The sequence below is a fragment of the Melanerpes formicivorus genome, unplaced genomic scaffold (genome assembly GCF_026170545.1).
Source record: "Melanerpes formicivorus ecotype bairdi unplaced genomic scaffold, bMelFor1.0.p_v2 SCAF_123, whole genome shotgun sequence".
NCBI classification, from domain to species: domain Eukaryota; kingdom Metazoa; phylum Chordata; class Aves; order Piciformes; family Picidae; genus Melanerpes; species Melanerpes formicivorus.
Window position 1 is genome coordinate 29,012 of NW_027142475.1, and position 6,011 is coordinate 35,022.

Here is a 6,011-nt window from a genome sequence, read left to right on the forward strand (position 1 = left end):
GGTGGAAATTACAATTTGAGGAACCTTTACATGCGAATATGCCAGTACCTTGTGTCCAGCGATGTTGGGAAATAACTATAGACAAGAATAAAGGGGGAAATAGAACTGACCATGGATGTGGAGATGTAATTTTTATAGGGCAATATTCAAAGTGTTCACAATTTATTAGTTATGGAGAAGCAAGAAGAACCAAGAGGGGAGCAAATCCACTACCAACCAGGCATAACAAGTTTCATAGTTTTGCTAGGAGTTTTCTACCTTGGCTTGGGGTTAGTGAACTTGAAAAAGCAATGGTAAATTTTTCTGCTACAGTTGAAATCATGGTAAATGCAAGCACAGATGCAATAAAAGCACAGCAAATTGAAATCAATAGTCTCTCGAAAATATCTACTCAGAATAGATTAGCTTTGGATTTTTTATATGTTAAGGAAGGGGGTGTATGTGTAGTCATACATGTAAGTTATTATAGTTATGTTAATCTAGATAAACGAGTGGAAACAGATTTACAGGCGATTGTAAACCACAATCAGATATTACATCAGATTTCTTTAGATGATACTTCTTGTGGATTTAAAGAAATATGGGATAAATTAACTTTCTGGTTACCAAATCTAAATTGGCTTAAACATTTGTTTGTAATATTGTTGGAATAATTGTAATATTGCTATGCATAATACTCTGCAATTGTTGTTACAAAATACTAAGACCTTTAAGTAAGATTGCTCATGTCAACGAGTTACAAGTAGAGAATTATGATCAGAATGTGATCAGAACAGATGAACTTAATTATGATCCAATTAAGAAGGTTCTGAAATATCTGGAAATTTTAACACAAATCAATGGTGACAAAAAAAAAAAAAAAAAAAAAAAAAGGGGGGGGGGGGAATTGTGATGAATATACTGGTGATTTGTGTCAAAATTGTAAGACTTAGAGTGCCCTGGGATTAAGGGTCAGGATCTTGTAAGGCCTGTTTTGAGAGCAAAGGGAAAGAAACATATCTTGCAGACTTGCAAGGATACTGTCTGGTTAGTTGGAGACATCACGGCTGAGGCGGAGCTTATCTTAAAGATAAACATTCAGACCTAGGAATTTGTTTTCTTCAGATAAGAAGCCTGCAAAATTGTGCACGTGAGAAAATGGATACATTGACCCTTACCACACCAAATGTGGGGAGAAGGGATTTGACCGCCTACTCTAAGACTCATTATCACATGCCTGCCTTCTGTTTAGCATAAGTTTGCTTATGTAGATGATGCAACTATAGAAGATGAAGAAAACTATTGTAAGGCTGCTGTGGAGGTGGAGTTTTGTCCCCTCTCAAGCCCAGCGTGCTGCTTTGCTTGCCTTTTATTGCACTTTATTCCCTTTTTATGATCTTTTAGTGCCAATAAAACTGTTACCAAAAACTTTTACCTGGAGTCATCTATAACGTAAATTATTCCTGTTCTTTTTTCCTTCTTTTGGTGTCGTACCACCTAGTACACATTCACCACCTAACCGAACGTCACAGTTGTGATTCAAAGCCAAGCAAGACGAAGTGTATCGAGGGAAAGAAAAGAGAGAGAAAGCTAAAGAGTTCTCCTCCTCTTCACTTTTCCCTTTGAGAGATCCAACACTACAGGAAGGCAGGCCTGAATTTCATGAGCTCTGGGATTCAGATGAGCTCAGGAAATCATTTGGTTTGCACTTCATGGCTGTACACACACAGCTGTGTTCAGCTGTAGAACGACCTCCTTGCAACATGAAATACAGGCTTCCGAAACTGGAGCGTCTGTCCCACTGAGACTTCCACGACCCTGTGTCCAAACCCTACTGACATGTCAATTCAATTGTTCACAGCTTTTACCACAGGTCACTCTTAGCACCTGACTTTCTGAGCCTAGATGAGACATCCTGCTGTCTGGCTCTGAGCTCAGGAGAACATGCCAAGCTGCTGGCTACCTGCAGACATCACATTGCTAGGACTGAATTGGCTCACCTTTATCTTTCCAACAGGCAGCGCCTCTCTGAATGCTGGATTCACATGAGCGTGCCTAAGGCAGATGACACAAGCAGGCTCTGTGTCCGGCACAGCCCTGAGGGCACTCGCCAGCTAGCAAACAAGCATCACACAGCAGGATGTGGGGGGAAGACAACTGGAAGGGGGAAAGTGAGAAAACTCTGGGGTAGGAATAATAGTAATACCAATAATAAGAGCAATAATAACAATAACAGAAGTCCTAAGGAGGATAAGCAATGGAAATGAAGGCTATTGCTCACCATCAGCTGAGTGAGGTTAATCCAGTCCTGGAGAGTAGTCCACCAGCCAACCTGCCCTCCAGTCTTCTGGCTGAGCATGTGACATAGCCTTGCTAAATTAGAAAATCCTTGCTGAATATGCAATGCGCTCAGTGGGAATTAAAACATCCCTGCATTATCAACGCTGTTTGCAGCACAAACCCAAACCCAAACCCACCCCGAGACACCCCCAGCTCCCACGGGAGCCTGCAGAGACCTCCCAAAGGGTCTGCTGGAGGTGCCCAGCTGCCTCTCCACGACCCTTGACCCTTTCAGATGGCCCCACGATAACTTTACATATCCCCAGACCCTTTTAGGTGTCCCCAAGACCTCCTCCGTCACCCCCAAAAGCCCTGCCGATGGCCCCAGACCACCTTCAGACGCCGGAAGGTACACACCTGGGAGTCCCGGGCCGGCAGCGACACCGGAAACCGCACTGCAAGCTCCCCGAATGCGCCAGGACCCCTTCCCCCGCCAAAGGATGGCAGTTCGCAGGCACCCTGGGGCACAGAACGGTGTCAGGTGCCGAATCAGGGCTCTCCGCGACCGGTCCGGCTCCAAAGCTGCTCTGCGCGGCGCACGCCCCCCCGGCCAGAAAAGCGGGGCGAAGCCCGCGAGGAGGGCGCCTGTGCGGGACCGGACCCGCTACGGCGCAGGCGCCGTATCCATAGCGACCACCGGGACGCTGCCCCTCTGGCGCGAGCAGAGCCGGGCTAGGGCGCAGGCGCCGGATCCATAGCGACCACCGGGACGCTGCCCCTCTGGCGCGAGCAGAGCCAGGCTAGAGCGCAGGCGCCGGATCCATAGCGACGCTCTCCGCTCTTCTCCTAAGAATTTTCGAGCATTCAGCGCAGTTAGGCTGCAGAAATTAGCTCCCCCGGGGCGGCACACGTCGCGGCACGGCTGCACTGCCGGCCATTATACACCGGGTGGCAGCATTGAGCTCCCACCGGGCGGCACACGCCGCGGCACGGCTGCACTGCCGGCCGTTACACACCGGGTGGCAGCACTGAGCACCTCCCTGGGCGTGGGCAGCAGCCGGGCCCCCACGTGGGTTTTATTTTCCAATGCTAAAAGCCTTTTAGAAGCAGAGAGGGCAGACAGGGGTCGTTTCCAAAGCTTTCTTATGCACCAGTCACTCCAAGCCCTCCCTCTCCAGCTGCAAACCAGAGGTTTGCCTCTGCCTCGCCTCACCCCAGTACTTACACTTTTAAAGATATTGTGGTGCCCTCGGAGAATTTTCAGCACTTTAGGGGGGGCCCCCAGCCCTCGCTCACCTGCTCTTCTGCTGCAGCAGCCCCCTGCCCCACGTGGCAGAACCAGCCCACCCACAATCCCCCCACTCCCTTTGATTCACCCCCAAAAAGGCACAAAATAAAGCAAACTGCCCAGCCAGCACCTCCTGCCTTTTACAGCAAGGACTGAACGTTGCAGCTTTGGCCAAGACTATCAGCCCAAAGGAAGGCCTGGCCCCTGAGGAGCTAAATGCAAGTGAACTATCTGACACCACCACAGTCCTGTGAATATTGCAAAGGAGTAGTGCACGCAGTATAATAATTCGAAAGTTAAGGGCTGCTCAAGCTTTACACAAAGTATCCTATTCAGTTTTGGATTCCACTTAAAGTAAAAGTATAAAAGGTCAGAGGGAAAGCCAACTCTACCTCTGAACTACAGCAAGAAATACTGGAATCAAGGGGCCCTTTCTTCTGCTATTAATAGATGAAGAGAACATGAAAACTGATGGGCTAAACCAACAGGGCAAGATTGGAATAACTAGTAGAGAGAACGGAAGATACAAAGCTTCAACTACATCTGTTTAGCAACGACTCCTACCAGATAACTTCCATGCCATAACTTTACTGAATTCAAACAAGCCAGCTGGTGAAGCGTCTCGCTTACAGGCGGCCGACGAGGAGACGTGCAGAAGGCAGAGGCGAGGGAACAAGTCCTGAGCTTTGCTGCAGGCTGTCCTGCGGCTTCCCCTACCGACTCTTTCCCATACACCACCGCAGAATGAGTTGGGTGAATTTTGTCTCAAACCGGCTCCTAAGACAACCTCCGCTTTTTCCCTGGGTGCCTACGTGGGTGTTGCTTCATCTTTCCCTCACGCTCGGTACGGCATTCGGGTGCAGAGCAAGGCTCCGGACAGCCAAACCAAACTCCTGTGCTGAAGAAAAGGAAGCGGAAACACAGGCTGAGCCCCTGAGCTCTAAACATTCACTGAGCCCCAGGAAATGCCTGCATGTGCTGGCTGCTGCCACCTCCTCATTGCCCCGGGCCTGCTCATTGGAGGCTGCCTGGCAAAAGCACCTGCCCCCACTTTCCTCGGCGTTCTTTGAATACCCAGTTTGGAAACCTAAGAGGTAGCGTACTAATTGGAAACCATGTTCCAGCGGGCATGGCTGGAGGCTGGGCGCTGATGTCTTCCTGCCCTCACGAAGACGTGGAACCGCAGATCGGGACTCCCGCTCGCTTTGTAGGTATTATCTACATGTCAGTCGTGCCCCTCTCACTCGCATGCTCAAAGCATCAACAGGGTGTCAAACATAGGAGGAACCTCCCCTGCCTCCACACAAGCCATCCTACAATTCATTACGTCCCTAAGGGACACAGGGTTTAGGACCAACATAGTCAGTTTACAAGGTTCAGCAGCAACACTGTCAGTTCACAGGGTTCAACAGCAACACCATGAGTTTACAGGTTTCAGCAGCAATACAGACCATTTACAGAGTTGAGCGGCGACACCGTCAGTTTACAGAGTTGAGCGGCGACACCGTCAGTTTACAGAGTTGAGCGGCAACACCGTCAGTTTACAGAGTTGAGCGGCAACACCGTCAGTTTACAGAGTTGAGCGGCGACACCGTCAGTTTACAGATTTCGGCGGCGACACGGCCCGCTTACAGAGTTCGGCGGCGACACGGCCCGCTTACAGAGTTCGGCGGCGACACGGCCCGCTTACAGAGTTCGGCGGCGACACGGCCCGCTTACAGAGTTCGGCGGCGACACGGCCCGCTTACAGAGTTCGGCGGCGACACTTTCAGTTTACAGAGTTCGGCGGCAACACGGTTTGTTACCGCTGAGTGTGGGAAGGAGCTTAGCCAGCTTCTGTTCAGAAGGCTTTCCATTCTAATAAAAGACAGAAAACCAGACACGCCAAAGTCAGTGAATACTTAAAAACCCTACAACGCACGCAAAGGAAAAAGCGTTCCTTGCATATTAGACAGACACGCTGCAAGCTTATGTATTCCGCAACCCCGTGGAGCTCGTTTCAAAGCCCCTTTTCGGGCAGATGAATACCACACTTCCACACCTCTTAAAGAAGAGGGCCGTGGAGTTGGAGGAGAGGGGTCAGGGTTAGCTGGCCTACTAGGGGTCATAATCCCCTCCAAGAACATACAGGCATTTCAAACCTTCTAGGTTGATACAGAAGAACCCCAGAGAGCAGAAGAGGCTTGGACTTACCTGGAGGGGAACCCAAGGACATCCAAAAAGCCGAGCAGAGAGCCGACCTCAACGGAGCCGCCGAGGGGAGCTGAGCCCGGCCGAGCCCGGTCTAAAGTAGCCAGGCTTGACGGAGCCACCATCCTTCTAGGGAAAGAAAATTGTCTCTCTTTACTGACCGGTCCTACACATACAATTACTAGCCACACACGCGTTGACAACTTTCGCTTCGTCCGTCTCTGGCCACGCTCCTCACGAAGACGTGGAACTGCAGATCGGGACTCCCGCTCGC

The 6,011-nt window shown here is 50.0% G+C and overlaps 1 long non-coding RNA gene across 1 annotated transcript; it reads right to left on the reverse strand.

Annotated features, from left to right (window-relative positions):
• Positions 1–1,981: 1,981 nt before the first annotated feature.
• On the reverse strand, positions 1,982–2,750 carry LOC137456389 (uncharacterized). The gene is made up of 3 exons (XR_010991021.1): positions 2,677–2,750; positions 2,261–2,352; positions 1,982–2,136 (listed from the first exon to the last, which is right to left on the reverse strand). It is a non-coding gene; the product is annotated as an uncharacterized lncRNA (long non-coding RNA).
• Positions 2,751–6,011: the final 3,261 nt, after the last annotated feature.